Raw genomic sequence first — 25,310 nt, 5'->3', positions numbered from 1 at the left:
GTTGCCTTTAAGGTTGCGATCATAGCTGAAGAAAGCCTTGTGATTGTCTTTGGCCTGCGAGGTTATCCTGACCTCATAGCTGGCCTTGTTGGACTTAAACCTCTTAGTTTCTTGTTTAGTTTTATAAGAGTCCACTTGTCTTTAAGGGAGTTGCTCTTCCTGATTTTGGCCACAATTATTCCTTTATTATACACCATGTTTAGGTGTGGATTCCACCAGTGAGGTTTGTTTTTGGTTTATTTCTGGCAGGTATGACAGCTTCTATGTAGACATTCACATGTTTGCACAGGGACTCTGTGAATAATTCTGAAAAGGTAGCTGTGGTTGCGGGGTTACGGGAAGTCGTGAATTTTTACAAACTGTCACTTAATAGTATGTAGTTTGCCTTATAACAGTTTCTAATGGTTACTGGTTTATCTGGGTTTTCTAGGATTATTTTTATTTCAAAAGAGACAACACTGTGATCCAACTTCACTAGTGAAGATGTGACACAGGGGAATGTAACTCTCTCCCATGTTGGTGGTACCAGATACAGTATGCTTGATCATCTGGTTGGAGTATGCACTACCTGTTCCAGGATGTTTATGTAAATAAAGTTCAGGAAGAGTTGTGCCTGCAAGTTTGAGGCAGTGTATGTTTCCCACTCTATAGAGGGCTAAATTAAAGTCACCCAAGAATGGGGTGTTTCGTTGGATGGGGAGTACTTCTAGTAGGTTTAAGTAAGAGTTGTTACACTCTAGGCACATAGATGGTGACCTGTAACTAGCCAGAAATGGTGAGGTACCTTATCTATGGTGAGTTGCATGTGGATAAGCTCCATGGTATCATCCTGTCTAACCAACCTGGAGGTATGTTTGTTGATAACATAAATGGGTATCCCTGTTTCTTTTACCACACACTACTCTACAAGAAGGATCAATAACCCGAATTAAATCCTGATCCAGACCCAGTAACTTAATTTTATCCAAATAAATTTGAGAATGAGTAGACGCATGTTGGGTTTTCTGTTTCTGTTTCTTTATTTACAGAAAAAAATGGGGCTTACTGTGTTACTAATGGCAGCAGCAGCCTCCCCATGGATAGGTACAGCATTCTGACACAACAGGGAAACATTCCCTGTTCCCTCTCCCAGAACGAACCAGAGTGTCTCTCTCTTGCCCATTGAGGGGACCCCAAAAGCTGCAGAGAACGTGGTTAGCCTCTGATGTACAGTGGCTTTAGGTTCTAAAAGATAAAAGATGAGTGGTTTGAGGTACAACAAATGACCACAGCAGAGTCACCCACCTGCAGCACAGGCAAATTACTAGCTTACTGTGGTGGCAAAGGCTGTTTAATTTTTTGTGTGTGTGTGTGTGTGTGTGTGTGTGTGTGTGTGTGTGTGTGTGTGTGTGTGTCTAAAAAAAAGACTAACTGTGGGACCGGTTGCCTGTTCCATGGTCAAGCCAAAAATGGAGTTTCTTTCCCAGGGAAGGCAAGCAGCAAATGCCAGTAAACACTACCTGTCTAAAATAGTTACGCCAGCCCCACAACAGTAAAATAATCACTTAATTAATACACACACACACACACACACACATGCATATATATATATATATATATATATTAGATTTTATATATATATATATATATATATATATATATATATATATATATATATAAATGGGCCTCTAGCTACTTTCGAAAAAATCTGTGAAATGGACATTAGAGCTTTAAATAATAATGAGCAACATCAGAGAAGCATCAAAAATATAGAATAACTAAACAGAAGAATGTCAGCAATCCAAAGGACACCACAGTTTATTCCAAAATAGTTAAGTGTTTTCCTCTCCACTACAGAGACTTCCTCAGAACAAAACATTAACCTCACCCAACCAACTTAAATACCCCCACCCATCATTCAATTGAACAACAATTAAAATTTAAAACAGTATCATAACATATAACATGACATTCCAAATTTCAAAAAACACATTTAAGAATCCTACAAAATTACATACATAATGTTGCACTTAGCTCTATCATTAATCAACTACTAACTACATTCTAAATTCAAATATTTTAAAATTTTGTAAAAAATTAAAACCTCATAAGACTTAACCTGTAATTTGATCAAGCTTTAAAACGCTGGCAGTGCTAATGGTCTCATTTATGCCTGGATATCGGAAGGCGTTCATGAACAATTGCCATCTTAATTCCATAAGGTCTAAATGTATTTTCAAAATGCCCCCTTCTCATCTTCCTTTAATTGCTGCAGGACCAAAAATTTAAAATGGTGTGAGGAATTTTCACTTATGTATCTGAACAATGCACTTGTCAACCTAGCATGTCTGATGTCCCCTAAGTGTTCACCCATCCTGGTCTTTAATTTCCTACTAGTTTTTCCAATGTAGAAAATTGGACACTCCTGACATTTAGCCATGTATATCACTCTTTTACTTTTACAATTGTAATGACCCCTAATATACAATTTTTGTCCATTTACCTTAAAATGGTCCTCAGTTTCCAATAAATGTTGACAAAAGGAGCAAGCATTACATTTAAAATTCCCCACTTTTCTACTTGTCTTCTGTATAGGTCTTATACCCTCTAGAATGTTCTTGATACATTTGTCTCTCCTAAAAACATACTTTGGATTTTGTCCTATTTTGGAACCTATATTAGCATCAAATTGCAAAATTTCCCAATGGTCATTTAACACCTCTATGATGGAATTAGCCATCCCATTACAGGTCAACACCATAGACAAACTGAATTCACCCCTTGGCCTCATACTATTGGCATTACAATATAATAAGGGCAAATGGTGAAATGCAATGTGATTTAATTGAGGGTAACTTTGAAGGTGTATTTAGCGAATCAAAGTGTTGTGAAATCCATGTGGACGCTGTTGTGAGAACCGAGGCTTGTTGGAAGGGGGGTTGTGATGTGGACTTTGAAGGGGTGAAGGACAATATAACACTCGATTTGAGGCAGCGTAATGAACATTCCAATGCTAATTACAGTCTTACCAACCAGAGTTAGTCCAATAGAATTAAATTTGGACTTAGAGGTTGTGGCGTTTGAGCGCAACGGGAATTGTAATTTAAAACAGGTTGGTAACCATGACATTAATAATACCCTCATGGATTTGTCATTTTATTTTGATAATATTCAGGACATTTTGCAGGACAACAACAAGGAATCCAAAGTAAATGGTATTGAACAATTCATAAATGGACATGGTGTGGGGGTAGCTAATAATGAAAGGAATTGTGAAACAGCTATGTTGAACAATATTGGCAATGAAAGTGAAGGAATGTTAGATCTGTTGTTAGAATGTTTAGATAAGCAATTTTATCACGTTTTGGAAGGCCCACAGATAGTGACTAATAGTAAAGGGGACTTTAAAATTTATAATTATTCCAAAATGGACATCAACAGGAAGCATGCTGATTTTTTAGCAAAAGGTTTCACATTTGTTCCATGTAGAAATGGGAATTTGGTTGAGTCCCTTATTGATTTAAAAAAATATATAAGAAAAATAAACTTGAAAATATGGTTTGGTCATGATGCTAATATAGGGGGTAAGTGTAATAACAAATGTAAGAAACCTAGTATATTTAATCCACCTTTAAATAAAATTGTGGAACTTTTTGAGAAGATTTGCGAAAAAGAAATTAGGAAAAGGTATAGGTACAATAGAAAGGTTGACTATTCAAATTTGACTAAGGAAGAAAAACAACTTATGTTTGAACTAGTTAAAGATCCCACCATTAGATTTATGAAACCTGATAAAGGAAGTGGGGTGGTGGTAATGGAGAGAGATGAATACCTGGATGGCATGAGTAATATCTTAATGGATATTTCATACGAAGACAGTTCCCGTAACGAAATTAAGGTGGCATACAGAAGAATTGATTTGGCACTTGATGATATGGTTTTTCAAGGTCAAATAGATGTAGACGAATATCGCTATTTAAAAAATTAGTTTCCTAGAGTGCCAAACATTTTTGGCATTCCCAAAATACATAAAGGGTTGATTAATTTAAAATTTCGGCCGATTGTGGACAGTAAAAGAAGTAAAACTTATTTTATTTCTAAATATTTGGACGATCTGATGCAAAAAGCTCTGTCCTTTTTTGATTATGAAAGTAAAGATTCCTGGCAGTTTATTAATAAGTTAAATGGAATTGGTTTATCAATTGATTTAATTATGGTTACCATTGATGCAGTAAATTTGTTTTCAGTTATTCCTCAAGACATAGGAATAAGTTGGTTGGAACAGCAGCTTTACAAAACCAAAATGTTTGAACAAGATGAGGTTAACAAAATAACTGCTCTAATGGAGTTAGTGTTAAAGAATAACTACCTTTGGTTTGAAGGGATTTATTATAAACAAGTTAAAGGAGTGGCAATGGGGGCCGCTTGTGCCCCCATTTTTGCCAATCTTATTATGTCTTTTTGGGAACAAGAGTATTTGTTTAATAGTCAGTATAGCGGTCAAACTGTCCACTATACTAGATTTTTGGACGACTTGTTCCTGATTTGGAAAGGTACAGAGGATAGCCTGAAGTAATTTTTAGTATACATAAATGGAACCGTAAATTTTTTTAAATTCACTTTTGAATATAACAAGGAACGTATAGTATATTTAGATGTTCACTTATCAATTGACCATGTCCAAATGAAATTTTTGACTAAAATACACAGGAAATCAACTTTTTCTAATTCGTATTTAGATTATGGGAGCTGCCATCCTGAGTACCAAAAGAAGGGGGTGGTTAAAGGGCAATTGATAAGAGCAGCCAGGATGGTTAGTTCTGATGCTGATTTTTTAGTCGAGTTGGACTTTATTACCCAGATGTTCAAGCAAAGGGGATATCCTGATCGGCTGTTGGATGATCTTACTAAAGAGGTTATATTTAAGCATAATGAGGGGATATGCAAACCAATTTTGGGTTATGGGTTTGTTAGGAATGCCAATAGTATGAGGCCAAGGGGGGAATTCAATTTGTCTATGGTGTTGACCTATAATGGGATGGCCAATTCCATCATAGAGGTGTTAAATGACCATTGGGAAATTTTGCAATTTGATGCTAATATAGGTTCCAAAATAGGACAAAATCCAAAGTATGTTTTTAGGAGAGACAAATGTATCAAGAACATTCTAGAGGGGATAAGACCTATACAGAAGACAAGTAGAAAAGTGGGGAATTTTAAATGGAATGCTTTCTCCTTTTGTCAACATTTATTGGAAATTGCGGACCATTTTAAGGTAAATGGACAAAAATTGTATATTACGGGTCATTACAATTGTAACAGTAAAAGAGCGATATACATGGCTAAATGTCAGGAGTGTCCCATTTTCTACATTGGAAAAACTAGTAGGAAATTAAAGACCAGGATGGGTGAACACTTAGGGGACATCAGACATGCTAGGTTGACAAGTGCATTGTTCAGACACATAAGTGAAAATTCCTCACACCATTTTAAATTTTTGGTCCTGCAGCAATTAAAGGAAGATGAGAAGGGGGGCATTTTTGACATACATTTAGACCTTATGGAATTAAGATGGCAATTGTTCATGAAGGCCTCCCGATATCCAGGCATAAATGAGACCATTAGCATTGCCAGTGTTTTAAAGCTTGATCAAATTACAGGTTAAGTCTTATGAGGTTTTAATTTTTTAAAAATTTTTAAAATATTTGAGTTTAGAATGTAGTTAGTAGTTGATTAATGATAGAGCTAAGTGCAACATTACGTATGTAATTTTTTAGGATTCTTAAATGTGTTTTTTGAGATTTGGAATATCATGTTATATGTTATGATACTGTTTTAAATTTTAATTGTTGTTCAATTGAATGATGGGTGGGGGTATTTAAGTTGGTTGGGTGAGGCTAATGTTTTGTTCTAAGGAAGTCTCTGTAGTGGAGAGGAAAGCGCTCAACTATTTTGGAATAAACTGTGGTGTCCTTTGGATTGCTGACATTCTTCTGTTTGGTTATTCTGTGGTTTTGCAGTGTCTTAGTTGAAGCATCAAAAATATACATAGCAATATGTCTCGGGAAGACATGGAAGTTATCAATTCACTGAATGTATGCAACATTAGAGTAATGAAGCCGGATAAAGGTGGTGGATTAGTTTTTATGAGCACAAGTGACTATAATAGTAGTAAGATGTCCGAGTATTTGGATACAAATGTTTATGAACATGTTAATATCAATGAAGTGCATGGGGCATATAGAAAAATCAATAATATTTGCAGGATTTGTTTTTAGAGGGTAGCATTGACTTGGAAATATATCATTATTTGTCAATGGCAGCTCCAAAAATTCCTGTTATATTGGGTCCCCAAAAATCCACAAAAATATTAGTAACCCCCTTTTAATCCCATAGTTGATGGGCGGGGGTCAATAACTTATGCTAGTGCTATGTATGTAGACTTTAAATTGAAACCCTTGATCAACAATGAACCACAAATTTGTCGGGATTCATGGAGTTTTCTAGAAAGTATAAATAAATTAGAGTGCGACAAAGACAACATCTTTCTCACTGTCGACATAAAAGATCTATATACAGTCATCCCTCAGAAAATTAGGGATAGAATGGGTTAGGGAATTTCTGACCATGAAAGGTATGCATGACAGTGATATTTATATAATAGAAACTCTCCTTGAAGTAGTTCTAGCCAACAATTATATGTACTTTAATGGTGATTTCTATTTACAAAAAACAGGAGTTGCTATGGGCTCACCCTGTGGTGGTAGTTTTGCGAATTGTGTCATGGCATATTGGGAGAGGACTTTGTTATTCAACAACCCCCATTTTCAGAATTTTATTCAGTTGGTACACAAGATACTAAGATGACGTGTTTCATTTGGAAGGGGGACGTTTACTGAAACCATGACACAGATGACAGATTTTTTGGAATTTACTTTCCAAATAGGATTGGAATCTATCAATTTTTGGACGTTAATTTAACTAAAGATGTGGTTAATAACAGGTACAAAAGTACAATATATCACAAGCCCACATATTCAAATGCATTTTTGCATTTTACAAGTACCACCCATATCACCAGAAAAAAAGCAGTTGTCAAGGGCCAGGTAGTTAGAGCTGCCAGGATAGTGGCTGCTGACAACGATTATAAAGTTGAATGTGAGTTACTGAAATCTATGTTCTTGCAGAGAGGGTACCTGGAAGATTTCGTCAAACTCATCTTTCATTAAGTTCATTTTAAGAGGGAATCAGGCCATTTTAAACCAATTCTCCAGAAAGGGTATGGTGAAAAGCAGTACGACAATTTAGTCCAAATCAATAGCAGAAACAAGGACTCGGAGCATAACTTGTGAAGTAGTTTCCTAATAACATATTCAATGGATGCTAGGTACATTAGAGATATAGTAATTAAAAACTGGGCCATAATAGGAGAAGATAGCAATCTCAATAAAATTTTGGGTGCTGGCCCACGAGTAACCTATAGAAGGGGACCCAATATTAAAAGCCTATTGGAAAGGCAGAAAAAATACATAGCTAATACTGGGATGAGTAGATGTGGCTGTTGTGCACAGTGTAGATACATTAAAATAGGTAATAAATTGACTATCAAGGATAGGAATTATGTTATTAGAGATAAATTTAATTGTAACTCGAAATGAGTTATTTATGCGGCTGTACGTGAACTATGTGGTGCATACTATATTGGAAAAACAGAAAGAAAGATTAGACAACGAATATATGAACACCAATATAGTATAGGTAAAAAAGCAGTTACGAATGCCCTAGCAAAACACATTATAGAAAATCCTACACATAATTTCCAGTTTTCAGTTTTAGAACAAGTAGTGTATGACACGAGGGGTGGCCCTTGGGAATTAAAGCTGGAAGAAAAAGAGTTAATGTGGCAAATTCGCACTTCTGCATACATTCCACCAGGTTTAAATGAATATGTATCTATAAAATGTATCTTGAAGCTTAAAGCACTTATTAGACAACCTAATGTTACTTTTATGATTGTACCTATCGGAATAGAGTATATTTATAAAGTACAGCTGATCTACTTTTTTTATTTATTCATTTATCTATTTATTCATTTATTTTTATTTTTGATGCTTATAAGTATGGTCAATTTGCTTATTCATTCATAAAACACTAAAAATTATGTATTTTTAGAAAAACATGCACTTTAAATAACACAAACATGAAATGGATTGTTTCATATATGTATATGGAATTACTTTTTTTAACTAGGGTAGGATGTTCTTTTGGTTTTTACCTTTAATATATCGGTATATAATTTAACATATTGTAATGAGTTAGAATAGCCTAATATATTTTTATATAATATTCCTTATTTTTAGGTATCCACACTATTAAACTTTTAACATTTTGTAACATTTTTTAATATTTTAATATTCTTAATATTTTTTATGTTTTTAGTGTTGCATTTAAATGATTAATTAATTGATTATAACCCATTTTCAATAAGGGGATATTCAATGATTTAAAATTGTAATTGATTAATTGACACTTGATATGTATTTAAAGGTTCTAATGCTTGGTTTGAATTGTCTGAAGAAGTCAGAGCACTAGCTCTGACGAAAGTGCTCACAATAAAAGTTTTTTTTTTTTTTTTACTTCATTGACTTGCTCACAGCTTGCTTGGCCACATTTTCTGATTTATATATATATATATATATATATATATATATATATATATATATATATATATAATATAAGCACACAGAAAAATGCTTTCAGTTACTTTACACCTCTTTTAAACTGACAGGAAAAACAAGCACTCCATTTAAAAGTACATTACAGTCTCATTACACTCCATTAAAACACAGCACTCTTACCTTTTAAATAACTTTCCTAAAGAGGGAAATGATAAAACAGCAACACAAATAAGAAAATGGAAGTTTTTCCCCCAAAGGGAACTTACCTGCCCAGCAAAGGAACAGAACAAGCTAACCACCAACCCTCGGAAGCCTCAAAAGAGTGTACTCTTTGGTGGCAGTAAAACTCTGTGAACGGCTCTATAGCCGAACGTGTCTTTTAGTCAACTCAACTCAAGCTAATAGTTTGGGCATGTGGAAGGTGCCGTGAAGCTTTAGAATCTGTTCAACTATTATATTCTTGGCAAGATATAACCCATATAGCTAAAGCCAGTGCAGCGGTGATCACTATGATGAACATCTATGCACTGTCATCCTCTCATCCACTGTTACAAAGCAGCTCCGGCATGGGCAGGAATATGCACATACATGGTGCATCAAAAATGGTCTCAAATAAATGAAAACGTGCAGCATAGCACAGCAGAAAGGTTACTCCCACATCATAAATGGTACTCCTCTTCAGATAGACATGGTCAAAAGAGACCTAGGCACTTATGTAGATAGCTTTCTCTCATTCGATCATCATGTTTCAACACGGTCAGAAAATCCTTCTAACTGACCCTCTATCTAACCCAGTTAATTTCAAAGAGAATATCTTCAAGATGCAAAGAAATCATCCTCCTACTGCACTCTTCTCTTATCATACCCACCATTAAATACAATGCCTCTCTTTGGTATCTACAAATCCAAGCATACTGCTCAACTAGAAAGGCCCCCAAGATTACTAACCAAGAAAATTAAAGGTCTTAAATCCATCAACTACCCCAACAGATTAGCATGCATCTCCTTATATTCAGCAGCCTGTAGGCTGCTTCACGGTGACGTGTCTCACTTTTCAAACCATGAAAGACCCAGTCCTATTTTAACTCCTATTTCTTCGCAAAGCCAATGGCTCTACAAATACCTATACTAAGGACTCAAATCTACACCAAAAAAATACACAAAACTTGCTTTAGAGACAGGTTCCTAATGCAATATATTCGTAGTCTATGTAATAAGTTACCACTACAGGTCAAGTCCTACTTTGGTCACCTTTAAGGCTAGTCTTGATGACTGGATGGATAGACATAACTTTACATAAGATTCATCATGTGCGGCCCTGCTTGATTTGGGAGGTGAGTACTATTATGATTGAAAAGGATAGCAAGACCTTTTCAGTTTGCCTGCTTAAAGGTGTACATGGTTAGACATCTTTTTTTTTCAAATATTTTTATTTTTCTTCTTCTCTTGTTTTGTTTGCATGTTTCAATTCCAGTCATTTTACAAGCCGCAGTTCGGTTACATTGTGGAAAAGTTACAATCATATTTAGGTACATCTTGTTGCAAGAGAATTTTCAGTGTTACAACAAAATACACAACATAGCTATCACTCTGTATACAATATATACAACAAGTGATACATAACATAAAGTCAACTTCTGATTAATACTTGTGACAGTTTTACATACTCTTCATAATTGCTACATATGAGGTTTAGATTAGACACACACACTCACAAAAGAATACGTCTTGTGCCGTTTTCAGTTTACATTCAAAATAATTTGTCTTTTCTCGTCTATCTTTTCTTTTAAAATATGATCCAGGAGAAGACTCCAGTATTTTAGAAAATAGGAACACTTACTCTGATTATTAGTTATCAGTTTATCTGCTGATATACACTTTGCTGACATACTTCTGAAGTCCTCCCATGACAATTTGGTTCGATCTAACCAGTTCTGAGTAATGCACAATTTTACTAAAGAGATGAGGGTAGTTAGAATATGCAGATTAAGTTTGGGTAATTTTTGAGAGGTGATATGCACAATTGCAAATTACCATGATAATGTGGATTTTTGATATCCCATCTTGTCTAGTCTGACTCTCAGTGAGCACCATAACTTATAAATACCTCTACAGAAGATATGGGACAGGTCTGCTATTTGTGAGTGGCAGCACGGGCAGTTTGATGAAACTTCTGAGTTGAAATTGTTGAGTATTTCTGGGGTAAAGTAAGTATTAGTTATCATTAGTTGAATATATATGAGTTTCTTAAAAGGGATTAAGTTTAATGTTGTTTCGATGGATTTAGATTTTTGCTTTTCAGTAACTTCTTTGAGCTTTTCAACCAAGTACTTTGAATACAAAATAGATGGCTGATATCTAGGGGATACTATTAATCAATATGTATTAGACAGCAATTTTTTCCTTAAAGTTAGTAACTTCCATAATGTATTGTACGTATTTATGTCTTTATCATTTACTTCAAAATCTCCTATTATTGAAGTGCACAGTTCTCTAATTTGCCTCAGCATTATGATGTATCCTTTCGGAAGATTAAAGACATTCCTTGTGTCCTCTAACGATTTTTTTCCTATATCTGTAAATATCCCAAACACTGTATTTCTTAATGAGTGGATAGTTGTCCAAGTTTATCATCTTGTTATTTAATCTGAGGTTTGGATTCAGAACTATTGGTTGCAACAGGATGTAAGTATTTGTTAAGTTTAGTGCTTCCATCAATTTTTTTGAAATCTAATTATTCTGTTTTAACAAGATATGAAATCTGCTAACCTTTAGATTTTCCCGACTTATAAACGGGAAGGGCTTTGAGATTGAGTTTACTGTTTCTGACATAGTCATACCCACAGTGGAAATCATTCTTTACCCTTGGGAATATATTCATCAACTTGAATGATCCTGCTTGAACATATTACATCATAATATCAGTTAAAGTCAGGAAGTCCCAGTCTGCCCTTTTGCTTAAGGTACATAAACTTCTGATAACTGATTCTGACAGACTCAGGGTACCAGATAAACTTAGCTAAAGCTACATTTAGTTTCTTTAAAAAGTTTTTCTGAACTATTATATTTGTTGCATTGAGTTGAAATAATAACGTTGGGAGAATATTCATTTTTATAACTGCTACTGTCGGAAGAAAGGATAGCTTCATTTTTCTCCATCTCTGGATATCCTGTTCAATGTCTGCCCATATCTTTAGTAAATTCCTCTGCATGAATACTTTTGGGTTATGTTCAAAGGATATTCCTTTTAGGGAGTATTTTAATTTTATTTCCGAATTAGAAAAATATGACTCAGTGTGACCTAATGGATTGAGAGGGAAAATTAGGGATTTTGTGGGATTAATTTCACAGTTTGAAACTTTTTTTGAGTCTAGGATTTTGTTCAAGTCAGTATTAGGGAATGCAAAATATAAGTTTAAATCATCACCAAAGGCTGTTAGTACAATTTTATTATTAAAAATGTCTGGAATATGATGGTACGTTTTTTGGGTTATGAGTAAAAACAGAGGTTCTATATTCAAGTTAAAGAAGTACAGAAATAGTGGACATCCTTGCCTGGTCCTATTTAGAATATTTATTGGATTTGAATTTGTTTTCTTAATGTATAGAATTGTGTAAGTGCTCTCATATAAAATTATTATTGTATTTGTAAATTCCTGTGGTATATCATAATAGGGCAGCATAGAAAATAAAAAGTTTAGGTTTACTTTGTCAAAAGCTTTACATGTATCCAAAACAAGGAAATAAGACAGGGTTTTTATTTTTAGCTAGCAAGATCATTGTACCTAAGGTTAATGTGTTATCACATCTGCCTACCAATCATGAATCACAACTGTCCAGGTGATATTATGTTCGGTAAACTATCACCAATATTAATAAATTATTAGCGAGGGCCAAAGCCCGAAGAAAGCACATGGAAAGGAAAAAAGGAAATTTCACTCCTAATGCCTGCAAACACTAATGGGAGAGGAGAAAAAATGAGAAAGGATCAGCAGAAATACAGAAATTTGACTCATCTGACAAAAGAATTAAAAGGAATCCCACTCTACTTAGCACTCGAGAATTAGGAAAACCACATCCGTCTCTGCTGGCAGCACATGCGATCTTGGGAGGCTGGGCAGAGGGCAGACCATTATAGGTTGAGGGAGGAGCTCGAGACTTGGATCCTAGTCTGCATAAATGTAGCCGAGTCAGATCAGAGGATTGGATCTGTGACCCAACTGTGAGGAAGAATGAATAGAACAACATCAGATCAAATTATTGATCTGCTGTTGTCAGTTTTCATTCATTCCTCAACCATTGAGTTCAAATCCGATCCTTAGATCTGACTTGGCCATTATTTTCAGCTTGTGGCCCCTTGAAACTATTGAGCTCCTCCCTTATCCATAATGCTCTATCCCTAACCTCCTCAGATCTCATTTGCCACTTTCACAAAAAGACATGGTCGCTGTAAGCTCTCCAGCGAATTATTTTAGATAAGTTTGATATAGCTTTCTTTCTTCCAAAACTTAAATTTCTAGTTACCTCCCTACCTACATTTGTGTAAATCTTATTTACCATAGCTGGCATCCTTTCTCCTGTTCCCTTTTTACACTTTCTAATGCATCTCTGATTACTATTGCTGGTACCCCCATTTTTCTAATTATTGTCAGTTTAAAAAAAAAAAGGATTTCTGTTTTTCATTTTCTTTTCTATTTTCTTAGTTGCAAATATGTCAGAAAAACCTTCGGGTTTTAAAAAACGTGGGAAGTGTGGTCACAAGCTTCCAATATCAGGTGCACACAATTGGTGTATTTATTGTTTGGGCCCTGACCATCTTAAAGTGGACTGATCTGTTTGCAGGTCATTTAACCCAAGAGAGGTTGTAGACCACAAACACAAATTGATCTTGAAAGGTCTGCTTCCCTCGACCTTTTCCGAAGTGTTATCTGGGGCTCAACCCCCTACATGTGACACCAAGGAGCTAAGAAAAAGGCCTTCAGAACCATCAGTTCTTCAACTCCTTCCTTGGACCCGATATCAGATCCGGCCCGAAAGAAGTCTAAGAAGTCAAATCCGAAGCATTCAGCTTCTGACAAGCAGGCATCAGATACCAGATCTGCTTCCTCGAATCCAGTGGCCTCAGATCTGAAGATCCTTCCCTGTACAAGGTATACATCCTCCACTGATCCTGTGCCTTCTAGAGTCCCCTCACCTTTTTTTAGAGACATGCTGGCATTCCAGATCCCCCTTCTTTTACCTCATCCTCTCGTTGTTCCAGGAGTCTAACAGAAGCTGACATGGATAGAATGATAAGGAAGTTTCTTTTAGCACGGATCCAGATGGCAGTTCTTCTGGATCCTACCCCTTCAGGTCAGGAAGTTCCTATCAGCTCTACACCCCCTATTATGACTTCTTCTCTGATCTGACCCGTGGCTTTCAAGCCTTGGATCCAAGTTTACTCGGACTGCTTCAGATCCAAAGAGCATTGCATCTTCGGCTCCAATTTTTTCTTTTAGTGCACCAGCTTCGAGCATGTCAGAGCCGGATGACTCTCGGAGTCAAGGTGTTCCTGTCGGATCTGAGGCGATCGAGTCAACTCCAAAGTTGATGGAGACATCTCTACCCCTCAGCGCTTCAGCATTGGACATCTCGGCTCTGACCTCTGCCTTAGGTGTACTGCCTTTGGGTAAGAGGGAGCTGACAGTTCAGAAGCACAGCTTTTCAAGCTCCTTTGGCCTCCTTCTCCACAGACAGCTCTGCATTTGAGGTGGTGGAGAGAGTTTTCTCTGCCTCTACAGGGAGGATGGTCGTACCCAACCCCCAGATACTCCCTCTACATCCCGTGTGTCTCTGTGCCTCGAGTCTCATCATTCTACTCCACAGGGACAGCCAACACAAAGTCTCCAGGCTACCCAGCAGGGTATTTTCATTTCTTCCAATAATTCTCCGGATATTCCCAATGAAGAAGAGAAAGTGTAAGAGGAGGGGCTTGAATTCCCCTCAGGAGTCGGTCACTGAAGATACCGATTTTGATGAGGGGGAAGAGTCCCCAAGATCTCCACCTGATGATGTCTCATTTGGAAACATCCTAGAGACCCTTAAGCAGAGGAGAAGTTGGTCCACCGATAACCCTTCCCAAGAGGAATCAGTATTCCTGGAGGCCTTTGGGTCTGACCCATCTACCTGCTGTCTGACTGCGCCTGCTGAAGAACTCATTGACTTTTTTTTTTAAAACAAAAAAAAACGTTATTAAATGATCGTGTATGACATAGGCCATGTTATATTTACATAAATGACAATAAACCACAGCAACACAATCTCAGTTGCTAACATTATACATTCCAAACTGTGCCGACACAACTGTAGCTGCAAACACTGAACTTTGCTTTTAACATATCCAGTCATTGTTCATCAACCATTACATAGCTCATTCAAATCCTGCCTTCTTTTAAACCTTGTTCCTCCTCTGCATATATTGATCCCACAGTTCCCATTTTTTTCCTGTGTAATTCGCTCCTACCCTTTTCTAAAGATTCCCATTCCAGTTGTTTCAAATCTGTTACTATCTTCACTACATCTAGTAAAGTTGGTTTAGACTTTGATTTTGATTTTCTAGTAATTGCTTTTTAGGCAGCCATCATAATTAGACTCAGCAAGGCCTTACTATGTCTAGGCAATTCGGAGTTTGTATCATAGCTCAAAAAATAATTTCCCTCATCACTCATCCAGCATCTCCAACACAGCAGTCTGCAGGGAATCCTGAAAGTCTATCAACTCATTACACGCCCAGAAAACATGTTCCCAGGTACCTCTTTCTGCCCCTTCACACCACCACCATTTGCTGTCTACCTGAGAAAAAATTCTTTGAAATCTGCTTGGCATATAAACATACGTATGTAAACACTTCCATGCAAAACCTGAAATCTTCTAGATTTTGTTGCTTATTTGAGAGACATACATATATCCCCCATTCTTTCTTTGTGAATTGCTTATCTAATCTCTCTTCCCAGTCCTTCATAACGTCCTCTGATTGATTCTTACAGTTATCATGCAATACTTTATATGCTCTACTAATTATTCCTTTCTTAATGGCAACTTCTGTTCTAGATTCTACTAATAACTCTGCCTGTGTTGGTCTTTTGTTTAGCCCTCCCTACTCCTTTCTCTTTGCCTGTACTCTGATATCAATCCTTGATATGGAAGGCAATCTTTAGCTTGCAGTCCAAACAAGTTCTTGGCATCTTCTCATTCTATTACCTTTCCTTCTCTAGTTATTTGCTCATAGTACATTGCTTCCTTTGCCAGTTTTCTCCAATATATTCCCAACCCTCTTGTCTATTGTCTGCATCCCTAATTGCAGTCATCCCTATTGGCAGAATCTCCTTTCTCCATTCCCATGCTGGCTTAGTTCTTAGAAGACTTTTGCTACTTTACAAATATAACATTCTGTATGATTATTGTTTTCGTTAAAGGTCTGTATCCAAAATCCCAGTCTCTCCCTGTTACTTGAGCTTGCCCCCTGTTCCAACATCATCTCTTTCCACTTTTTATATTATACTTTTCTGCTTTTGTTATGTATAGGAGCCTTAACTGTGTTGCTCTGATATACCACTTCAACTCGGGTAATCCCAATCCGTCCTGTTCTGTTGGAAGTATAAGCTTATCCCACTTGACTCTTCCCATCTTCCCCTCCCAGATAAAATCCTTCAGCTCTTTAGTAATTGCTACCCACAACTTCTCCTCTGATTGATAAAAATATGTCTCACCAAAGTATATGACTAAAGGGACTAAAAACATTTTAACTGCTTGTATCTTACTACCAATATCCATATAACAGAGCTTCCATTTTCTCAGTTTTTGTACTGTCTCTTCCCACATATCCTTAGCTGCCACATCAATATCATTTTTAATCTATACTCCTAAATACTTCATTGTATTATGCCCACAAAAATATGGAAACTGATGAACCAATTAGTATGTTGGTACATAATTTACCGCATTTGCTTTTGGTTTTGTTTATTTAACTTTGTATCACAAAATTTTTTGAAACTGTCTTAATATGTTCCACAGCACTGTAGTGTCCCTTTCTGGGGGGTTTTCGGGTATAAAATAATGTCATCTGCATATAGCGACAACTTTTTTTGACTACCATACCAATTACATCCTTGAATTTCTGAGTCCTTTACTTTCTTTGCCAATGGTTCTAAATATAACGCAAATAACAAGGGGGAGAAAGGACACCTCTGCCTGGCTCCTCTGCTCAAGCAGAGATTATCAGAGAGGACCCCACCCACTTTAATTTTCACCTCCAATCCTTCATATATCTTCCTAATCAACCTTATAATTTTATCAGGGAATGCAAATGCTTCCATTGCTCTACTCAAAATCCCAGCTTACTCTGTCAAATGCTTTCTTTGCATCAAGACCCACCAGCAACAGTGGTATTTCCTTATATTCTGCTACCCTCTGAATCATCACTGTTCTGTTGATGTTGTCAAATGTTTGCCTCTCCTCCACAAAACCACACTGATCCACACCGATCAATTGTGGTATCACATTTTCCATTCTTTTAGCCCTTATACACATAAACACTTTATAATCATGACTTAGTATTGGCATGGGCATGTATGAAGCTGGATCTGATGGATCTTTGCTATCTTTGGGTAATACAGCTTCTGGTAGAAAAACAAACTGCAAAAAGATCCAAAATCACACAAGGAATGCTGAGAACAAATCACTTTATGACGCAAAGCTTTCGGGTATGAACCCTTTCTCAATACTAAATACATACATATACACAAAGCAACTGCTTTTATACAGGCCTAGTAGTCATGTGACTGCAGCCAAAGTCACATGACCTATTTAAATGTGCAGTTTAAAAAATTATTTAAAGAAACATACTGTTAGGTTACTAATAATACTATTAGGTTTTACCTCATATCATGCGTTCCGGCCCCAAAACCCGGACCACACCACAAAAGGAGGGGGTGTATCCATATTCATAAAGGATACTCACACCTCCAGGTTGGTGGCAACGCACAAAGCTTTGGAAACCATCCAGGTGCAACTAACCATAGGCAAAACTGCTCTACAAATTGTAGCATGCTACAGGCCACCCTCTCAAACTCAGGAACCCCACACAGCCTTCCTGAAGACACTGGAAGGTATAAATGTATCTCCAAACACCATCATATTGGGTGACTTCAACTACCCGAATATAGACTGGGAACATTACTCAAGCCCTAACTTTCTAGCCCAACGGTTCCTGGAGTTCATAAATTCAAATGCCATGGAACAGCTAGTCACTGTTCCCACGAGAGGAGAAAATATACTAGATCTCATTGTCACAAACATGGGGACAAAATGCTCCACACCGAAGTATATCCCTCATTGGTGAGATCTGATCATAAACTAATCTCACTGGAAATCCACATCCGCCCCCACCCCAAGCAAAAGACCATAGTGAAGAACTTCTCTAAAGCAAACTTCACACTACTCAAGACTGGTGTGGTATCCTTCAAGGCCCCTGAGCCAGAGGAAACCACAACCCAAGCTGGAAGCCCTTACAAATGCCTTCTATGAACACCTCCAGGACTGCATGGATCAGGCAATCCCAAATAAAACCAAGACTCTTTCCACAAAGGGCAAACGTCCAGTCTGGTGGACCCCAGCCATTAACAAACTTTACAATAAGAGGAGAAAGCTATTACATGATAGAACAAAATCCATAAAAGGGAAGTCACCCCTGATCATTATTAGTAAAAAATACGAGCACTCATAAAATCAACTAAGGCCAATTTTGAGAGAAAATTGCCATGGATTCAAAGGACAATCATAAGGCCTTTTTCAGCTATGTTAGGAACCTGGGTGGAAACTCCCAGATATGCTCAGAATTAGTCCAAAATGATACAAAAATCACTGAACCCACAGACATTGCCAACATACTGGCAGACAGGTTCAGTGCAAACTTCACCCTCTCCCCTAAAGGAGAGATAACTATCCCAGCTGAGTGTAGCCTCCCGGACATCTCAAATGCGCAGGTGAAAGCTGCTCTCTCTAAAGCTAAAACACAGCATCAATGGGACCGGATGGTGTCCCCGGCTGTGTGCTACACGAGCTAAATGAGGAATTAAACCCGCACATAAGGCAGCTGTTTAATCTCAGCCTTACCACAGGATACGTGCCCAAGGAGTGGCGTACGGCAACTGTGGTCCCACTCCACAAAGGCGGTGCCTCTACGGACCCTGGTAATTACCGCCCCATAAGCTTAACAAGTCTAGTCTGCAAAGCTATGGAGAGGATCATAATGGAGCTCATAAACAAAGATATAGGGGACTTGCAGACATTGGACCCGACCCAGTTTGGCTTTGTCAAGGGAAGATCATGCCTTTTGATCTTGGTTGACTTCTTCGAAACAGTCACCAAGGCCATTGATGAGGGAAAGGCAGTCCATACAGCCTACCTTGACCTTGCAAAGGCTTTCGACACAATACCCCACTCGGGTATTGTAGAAAAACTTACCAGCTTAAATGTAAACCCATATGTCACAAGATGGGTTGCAAACTGGCTTAAGGACAGAACCCACAGGGTTAGAGTTGCTGGCGCTGTGTCAGACTCCAAGCCGGTCACAAGTGGTGTCCCACAGGGCTCGGTCCTTGGCCCCTATTGTTTGGCATCTACTTCTCAGAAGTACAGGCCAACATGGGAGGACTTTGGCTGACAAAGTTTGCAGACGACTGCAAACTGGGCGCCATAGTGGAAAGTGCATCGGACACGGATATCCTTCAGAAGGGACTCACGGAAACAGATAGCTGGTGCCAGAGCCATGGCCTGAAGTTAAACGCCAAAAATGTATAGTCATACCCTTCGGGAAAAACAAGGTAACCCCAAGCTACCATATAGGTGGCAATCCACTAAGCACAGTAGAGGTTATCAGGGACCTGGGGACCCAGGTTGACAGTGGCCTTTCTTTTGACACTCACATTGCTAAAGTGGTTAGAAAGACCTTCTACATTGCCCACCTGATCATGAAGGGATTCACATCCAGATCTAGTGAGGTCATTGTTCCCCTGTACTCTTCACTTATCAGACCAATGATCGAGTACAATGCCCCATTCGGGATGTATCTCACCCGACATCTGCAGCAATTGGAGAGACCCCAAAAGTTCCTCACCAAAAGGATAAAGGGACTCCAAAATCTGTCATATGCTGCCAGATTGAAGAAACTCCAGCTCTATTCAGTCGCATACCGTCTGCTCAGAGGTGACATGTGCCTGACATACAAGGCCATGTCCAACCCGGAATTAATGGACATGCTCCACCTCAAAAAATCCAAATCCACCAAAACCACTAGAGCAAGCGACTTAAACCTTAGCACGGATATAAATAGGACGTGCTGGAGGGATAGATTTATCACTCAGAGACTCCCTATGCTGTGGAATAAAATCCCGGTCCATGTGAGGCAGAGCACCTCGCTGACTCTGTTCAAGAGAAATCTAGACCTGTGGATGGGAGATCGTAGGCTTACCCCAGGAATCATCTCTGTGTCACTGCTGGACAGAGGCACAACAAACTAATGGGCACAGTATTTTTTCATATAAGGGGTGGCGTAAGCCACAATAATTTGGGCTAGGCTTATAAATGCCTTAGGGCAGATAGCCTAGTATAAACCTATGAACCTATGAACCTATGAGTTCTACTGTCCATTCCCTTAACAGGGAGTCAAGGGCATTGGACAGATTTGGGAAGTGTGTTTATGCTTCAGCAACATTTGCTCTCAGATCGCTGAATTATTTGATGCACTTCACTAGACTGCAGAGATCTGATTAAGGAACCCTCCAAATCTCTCACTGGGACCAATACTACTGAGGCTCAGACGTCTGTGGCCTCACAGTTGGCAACCTTACAGTCCATTACAAATTCCTCTATGACGTTCCTTTCACATGCGGCTGAAGGTACCTCAAAACTACTGTCTTGTGCCTTTCAGTGACAATTTTAATGCAAACCCTAAAAATTCTGGTGTTACGTTCAAACACTTAGACATGAAATCTGTTTCTAATACTCACACTTACTGACCAAAGACATGACTGCAAATCAGAGCACAGGTGAGTACACAAAGAAGAAGAAAGTCACCAGAAGAAGCTTATTTGGGTAAAAAAAGGAGTAATTGCTAGGTCCATAATTTTCCTAAAATTAGAAAAAATAGAAATCTCTCAGCAAACTGGTGAAATCATAACATTTAATTTCGTAAATGCAAAACAGTATCAGATAACCCTCTGACTAGGCAAATGACTGGAAATGCAGACAGAAGAAATACCTTGTGGAATAGTAGAGGAGGCGTCAGTAGCATGTGAGACATATGCCCAGCAGCTGGGAGGCCTATAGTGCAAACCATGAGGGTATCTGCAACTGGAGTTCTATAATACTGGATACTGCTATCACAGAACTGTGAACTACACTTTAAAATTAAGCATGAATTATAACAGTGTGATTAATTCAGCACTCTTCCTCAGATAACTCTGCTTTATAAGTTCCTCTTACCCCGTTTTCCAATCAGAACTAAACAGCTCATTACATGACTCAAAGAAAATGTAACTGCTCTATTACTCTGGTCATACAACTTGACCTCTTACTACCCTACTCCTCTCTACTTGTTGCTCTGACTTAACTTTTCATAGTGACTCTTTCAGCAAGCCAGCACGTTGACTGGTCAGCCCAACCACAGTGCCCATTGTAAATCAAGCATATACCAATGGAAAAAAGTCTGGTTGCCTGGACTTTCTTCTATTAAAATATGCTACAGAAATTCTACTTTTCTTTAATTTAAAAAAAAAAAAACAGAAAAACCAGACTTCAACAGAATGAGACAGACGAGATCAGAGAAAAATACAAGAATAATCAGGTACGTTATGCAAAACTAGAAAACGTACCCAATTAAACTTATATTTTCTCTGTCCCATCTCTCTCAAATGTTTGCAGTCTCCCAATTTCATTTTTTTAATTAAAAAAAAAATCAAAGGAGATCTTCCTTCCTTCCTTTCTCCACTGCTTCCTTTACACAGCACTGATGTACTGCATAAGCGTGGGAATACAAGTCACATATGCATGAGGAGTACATCAAGAAAGCCCCAGGATACCGGGGAAGATGCAGAAGAGCAGCATGGCACCATTACACAAGGACATTATTTAAGAAAACTAAGCAACATTTTTCTTAAATAATGTCACTGTATAATAGCAATAACCCACAGCTGGGTGTGGGTAATGCTGGACTTACCCATGGTTGGTATGCTTGTTACTAGGGCACCCCAGCCATGGGTTATTGCTATAATAACTCTGTCATAGTTCATGTTGGTGTGAAGGACCTGAGACGTACCTCACTGGACTATATGAAGAAAGACATGGTTGAGCTCTCTGAGTATGTGTCCCAGGCACCTAGAATGATGCGACAGTATAAGCAAAAAAATATCAACTTCAATAATTGACTTAGTTTTTGGTGTCATTCCAAGGGGATCCAGTTCCTGTTTGCCTGGGAGGCCATGGTCGACAGACCTCGCTGCTTTGCCAGAGACAGTTTGCACCTGGCACCCCTAGACTTTCAGCTGCTGGCAAAGGCTCTTGCCTCCCTCATTGTGCCTTTTTTAGGCAAGGTCTCGAAAGCAACATTACCATCAGAACAAAATAAGGTTCATGGTGTGCTAAATGCTAGGAGATTAAACCCAAAACTGCACTCCCTGGAAGCACTTTTATCACTAGAAGATGTAGATGTCTGTGCAGTCACAGAAACCAGGTTTAAGGCCTCAGACAGTACTCTGGCCCTGGAAGGCTACAATGCTTTCTGCACCTTTAGACTGCAAAATGAACATGTGAAAACCAAAGGAGGTGGTGCTTCAATCTACATTAGAGATAAATTCACCTCAAGTCTAGTTAGACTGGACAACTCCATGGAGTTACTCCAGGTCCAGGTTATGGTGGGTAAGACCCAAGGGAGCCCACAGGATTTTTTGCAGGGAGGTGCAAACCCAGAGCCCCGCCCACACAGCCCTGCCCATGCAGCCATTCCAGTGTCCCATTACTTAGCTATTTCTCCCCATTTGCCATAGACACTGTTCAAATCTCTCAGTGTGCATACTGTTTTATGCTTTACTTCTACAATGATTACAGATATTTCGATTTAATTTACAACTTGTATTTCAAATTTTATAGCACAAACACTGATAGACATTTACTAAACCTAAACAAAGCAATAGTCTTACAATGAAAACAGACTTAGCATTAAAACTTCTCTACCTTTGAAACCCACATTCACTGAAACAGCATTGAAACCCACATTCAAAGAAAATGCATCTGGCCAGTGGCAGGGTAAGTTTACCTTTAGGCTGTTTTCAAATCATAGGCTCTTTGCACACATTTTTAGAACCATGCAAACGCTATTTGATTCACCTTCCTGATTGTATTAATTATACTATATAATAATTGAATTATATCCCTTGTATAATACAGCACCACTTGCTAGAGTGTGTTTTAAATTTATAGTTCTGAACAGTTTTCCTTTAAGCAATGAAACAAATCATATGAACCAATAATGACAAATTGCCCAATTCAGAACATTTCAGCTATAAAGGGTCACTCAAACGTCTGTCATGCAATCCACCAATATCAATCAATATGCAGAATCTCTGCAGAAGTAAAAGTCATCTGAATAATTCCACATTAAAGAGATCTGAAACCAATGAAGAGGCTGTTGCTAGAAAACTTTATATTTCAGTGTTTCATTTACAAATTCAGTGCCTGTTGCCCTTGAAGAATAAATTGCCTATGCTACATTAAAAGAAATGGTAAGCTGGTATACTGCAATAGGGAATGGGAGGCATCTCATCCAAAGGAGAAATACTCAGGACTGCAGCACACCCCCCCTTCAAATACAAATCTACATGCAGTGGGAGTAGAACCTACAGCACTCTGCATCAAGATGCAAGTTTTCTACCTGCTGTGCTACTAACACTGCTTTAAAACTCTACACCACAACAGTGTTACCATTTGCTAAACAAAACAGTTGCACATTTTAAGCAGACTTAGCATGAGCAGCAGTAAACTTCTCTTCCCTTGAAGCTCACATTTCCTTGAAAACGCACTTGAAAAAAAAATTCCACCTGCTAACTCTGCATTTCACTCTCTTCCTCACACACACACACACAAACACACACACCTCAACCTCTTAGCGCAAGAAATCTGGACAAAGCCTAAAATAAATAGGGACAGATTATAAATATTGCTCTCATGAACTTAGAAAATTGCTAGAATAACAGGATTTGTGTTAGTATGCATTTTTCTAAAAGATACAACATCTAAAACTCAAATGTCTCGTCATTATTTAGCAACTTTGATCCTTTTTAGGAATATGGGGCAAAAACCTGGACATTCTGCAAAAACCTGGACAGCTGAAGGGTATGCTACCTCCCTCTTACACACACACACACACACACACACACACACACACACACACACACACACACACACACACAGAGACCCTCAATGTCTTAGCACAAGAAATCTGAACAGTCTGTTATAATATTGGGGGCAAAAACCTAAAACTGGGGACACATTTAGAAAGTTGCTACAGTAATAGGATTTGTATTACAATACATTTTCTGAAGGATATTATGTCTGAAACTCAGCGATTTTTCAAAAAAAAAAAAACAGAACTTTTATGAAGAACAGACCAAAAACATAAGGCAAAAATCAGGACATTCTGTGAAAATCTGTACAGTTGAGAGGTATGCACACATACATCCCCCTACCTCCATAGAAAGTGGCTAGGACAACAAGTTTTGCATTAGTATGCATTTTCTGAAGGATATGAAGTCTAAAGCTCAAATGTCTGCCATTATTTTCTGACTTCAGTCCTCAATGATTTACCAGAAAAACACAATTTTGTGAGAAACAAAACAAAAATATGAGGCAAAAATCTGGACAATTGCGAGTCAGGTGTGCTCTTCTGGCAGTTGACATGTGCATTCATGTTATGTCAGGGTCTACTGTGCCCTTTTATGACATGTTTATAGCATGAGTGCACTCCTACACTTATTTATAGCATGAGTGCACTCCTACACCCATGCTCTGATGGCTCCTGTTCAGATGCATGAGTCAGCAGAAGCCCGAGCACAAACCTGAGCCATTTGCTGCTTTGCATACACTCCCCACAGCCTACCCCCACAAAGTGTTGTGCTATCAGCAGAGACACTGACATTGCAAATCATGGAGCAGATTTAGTTTATCTGGCAGGAGAGAATCAGAGCACAAGCTTTGGGCAAGGTGACAGATGTTGTTGATGCAATGAGGGAAGACAATTGTAGGTGCAGAGTAACTGTACCGTTCTTGGGCCCAAATTGCATTTTTTGTCAGTACGTGTAAACAATTTAGTTAAAGCAGAAGTAGATTACAGGGTAAATGGATCCTTTGTAAATGAAGCCTTGGAGTTAAGTGATGTTATTACACACATCAGGTAACACCACTATCAGGACGCACACATATTACTCAAGAAGTCTCAGCCTATAATGACTTTAATAATTACGGAGTGCGTATTTTTCTGGTTGCATTTACTAATTTTGTCATGTTAATATTAATTAAGCAGACAAGTAGTTTTGATGACTCATTTTCTGCAGCATTATTTTG

At 38.1% G+C, this 25,310-nt stretch overlaps 1 protein-coding gene across 1 annotated transcript in view; it reads right to left on the bottom strand.

The window, feature by feature from the left end:
- Nucleotides 1–25,310, bottom strand: part of EGLN1 (egl-9 family hypoxia inducible factor 1) — a 921,081-nt gene that overhangs the window by 380,608 nt on the left and 515,163 nt on the right. The gene's annotated exons all lie outside the window — the stretch shown is intronic.

Source organism: Protopterus annectens, chromosome 1.part1 (assembly GCF_019279795.1).
Source record: "Protopterus annectens isolate FY-2018-M chromosome 1.part1, PAN1.0, whole genome shotgun sequence".
Taxonomy (NCBI): Eukaryota; Metazoa; Chordata; order Ceratodontiformes; family Protopteridae; genus Protopterus; species Protopterus annectens.
This window is presented reverse-complemented; position numbering and strand designations above follow the sequence as displayed.